Source organism: Tigriopus californicus, chromosome 12 (assembly GCF_007210705.1).
Source record: "Tigriopus californicus strain San Diego chromosome 12, Tcal_SD_v2.1, whole genome shotgun sequence".
Taxonomy (NCBI): Eukaryota; Metazoa; Arthropoda; class Copepoda; order Harpacticoida; family Harpacticidae; genus Tigriopus; species Tigriopus californicus.
This window is the reverse complement of record NC_081451.1, coordinates 10,569,449-10,572,615: the sequence shown is the minus strand read 5'-3', so window position 1 is coordinate 10,572,615 and position 3,167 is coordinate 10,569,449. Positions and strand designations below refer to the sequence as shown.

Below are 3,167 nucleotides of genomic sequence, written 5' to 3'. Positions count from 1 at the left end.
ATGGGATCTACGTATTATATGACGTGGTCAATGGAATGCCGCCAGTGAAGCAATTCAGTACCCCTCAATTCCCTTGAGACTGGACCCGGATTCTTCCCCTCTTCAACTAGAGACAGATATCTTTGCGGATTTAGCGAAAAGGATCACGCCTGTCAACCCATCATCAATCTTAGTTTTGGAAGACGATTGGAGAGAGCTCGACATTGCGACTGGTCAGCTTGCTGACGAGTCTGTCTTGTAGAAAATCACATTCTTATAATAAGACCTGTCCGTAGCAGAGTATCATTCGTTACCTCCATCCGTTTTGGGAATAGTTTGTTGTGACAACTGCTCTTTGACTCGTTTCATTTCTCTTGGACAAAATCAACCATCATGTGGGTAGCTTTTCTTCAATAAAGATATTTCACATTTACCGTTTTTCCGATTCCCATTTGCATCTTTCATTTATTTTATTCTATCATAGAAATCTGCGGCTGTTTTCTTTGTTAATGGCTCCGTGCCCAGTCTATTCATCCTTCGTCAACTCCAACAGAGTATGGCCAAATGGAATACCTGGCTACGATTCCTGCGGTGCGGCCATTCAAGGCCAAGCCAAGGGAGTCTCCCAGACCGGGATCCACCTTTTCAAGGCGTGGGTAGCCCTCGAGGCCTTTTGGCCCTGGTTCGAGATGGAATCCGACCGCATCGACACGGAGTTGGTCAGCTCTGCCGGTGGGCATGGGACACACCCGCTGGGCTACTCACGGTGAGGCGGGCGTTCGCATTGCCACCCCCACATTTCAGCTCGGACCTGAAGGAATTTGTGGTTGGTGCATAACGGTAAGTGAAGAGGCGTTGGTTTAGGCTGATTAACGATTTTGACAATTTGCCTCCTATTGTATGTTCCAGGGACAAATAACCAATTTTGCTTCAAATCCGAGCCTATTTGCTGTCCCAGCGCCAATTGGAGTTTTATTCGGAGACTGACACCGAGGTCATCCCGAAACTGGCTTTGTTCTTTTACGAGCAAACTCCCAATGCCACGTTCTCGGAAATTGTGGAACAGTGTGCCAGGTGCTCGATGGGGCGTACGCCTCATTTTCATGAGCAGCCTGTTTTCCAACGAGGTCGTGGCAACCAAATGTGGGTCTCCCTGATCATTTGGCGTTTCAATCGGAGACCAGAGTGGATTGTCGGATTGCAGAGCTTTCCGCAAACGTAAGTCTATTTGATTTATTTCTGCTCAATCGAGTTTGAACATTTTCATATTTTCATACAGGATCCGGGTCGACTGAGTATGCCAATGCAGTGCGACAAGCGGTGAACAATTCAGGAAGTTTTGCATCAAGATTCCCTAACGTGGAAGAGTTCTTGCTCAACAGTAAGTTCCACTAGTCTTGCCATTTACATATGAACAATATCCGAGATTGACATTATCTTTGAATTCTAGACGAGACTTCTGCGGCCTATGAAGACTTGGCCGAGCCCAAGCAAATTAAATATAAACCTAGCAACGACATCACATCTGAGGAACCCAAAATCCAGTATTACTTTTCCAGTGATCGACCTGCATTGGCTGGATTGACAGCTACTCCCTTGATTTGCACGTGAGTTTTAACCATCTCTAATTTTCCTCTTGGGCTGAGTGGAAATAATTGGGTCATTTTCCTCTAGGATTTCGATATTGCTCATGCCCGACCCAATGGAGAGCTGGTGATTCCTACAAACATCCCGGTTCCATGGCTGATCGCCACTGAAGATGCAGGAATTTGAACAAGTCTTGTGCGAGGGAAACTTGTTCTCTTCCAAAACTGAGAAGGAAATTCACCAGCAACGGGCCACCAATCGAATCAGCAATCCGAGGTCGAGTGGATTTTGGAACCCACACCGTGAAGTGGGTGGCATCCAGGGTCATCTCGACGAGATTTGCCGGAGCAGTCGGATTTACATGATTGCTATGGGCACATCCACCCACGCTGCTCTGGCGACCCAGACCATCCTGACCACGCTCACCAACAAGAGCGTGTCAGTGATGCAGGCCACCCAATTCCTGGACATGGACGAGCCCCATCTCCAAGTCTGATCTGTGCATCTTCATCTCGCAATCTGGAGAGACCGCAGACAGCAAGCACGCTCTGGATTATTGCAATCAGGCAGGTGCACTCACTTTGGGTATCACCAATGTGGTGGGCAGTTCCATCTGCCAGAACACCTCATGTGGTATCCACGTGAATGCTGGCGTGGAGGTGGGCGTGGCATCGACCAAGGCTTATACGTCGCAATACATTTGCCTGGTTTTACTAGGCATTGCGATTGCGCAAGCCCATTCCATCACCGGAAGTCGAGTCAGAGAGGTAATTTATTTCTATTCACAATATTTTCCTTTATGTAAATTGCCTGCGAGCATCTTTTTGAGCAATATTGAGAGGTTGTTGCTTACTTTCAATCAACATTTCTTATCTCATTTCAGATGTCCATTGAGATCATTGATGCCCTGAGGGAACTGCCTGGAAAGACGGAAGAGGTGCTCAACAGAAGGCCAAGATCCGCCATCTGGCGAATCTCATCCAAGAAAAGCAGGCAACGATCAAGGAGTCGCACATGTTCAACCGAGAGCAATCCAACTCGTTGTACATCCTGGTCGTGGGTTCCAGTATGCGGTGGCAAGAGAGGCAGCCCTGAAGATCAAGGAGATTGCCTACATGCATGCCGAGGGTCTGTGTGCTTCAGAATTGAAGCATGGACCCTTGGCTATGGTGCAGGACAATTTCCCTACCATCCTGTTTGCCCTCAAGGATAGGTACCAGGAGGTGAGTGCACAATTAGACCATTTGTCAAGGTTGAACGACATTCTAAACATGTTTTTTTTCTTCTCTCACATGCAGCATGCCTTCAATGCCATGAATCAGCTGGTTGTCGCGAGGTTGCGTGCGTTCGTCTTCACACTGAAGGAGATGAAACTGGAGTTGGCGCGCAATTTCAAGTGCAAGGAGAATGTGCCGTTTCACATTGCCTTGCCCAAGTCGACGCCCTGCCTTCAGGGGATCTTGGCCGTGATCCCAATGCAATTGCTGAGCTTTATACCTAGCGCAAGCTCGCGGATGCAAATGTGGATCAACCACGGAATTTGGCCAAATCCGTCACTGTGTGACTTTTGACTGGCCGATTCTTTGCAAAAATTGGAATCG

General features: G+C 47.9%; 1 pseudogene; it reads left to right on the top strand.

The window, feature by feature from the left end:
- LOC131891274 (glutamine--fructose-6-phosphate aminotransferase [isomerizing] 2-like) lies at positions 1 to 3,130 on the top strand (annotated as a pseudogene).
- Positions 3,131 to 3,167: the final 37 nt, after the last annotated feature.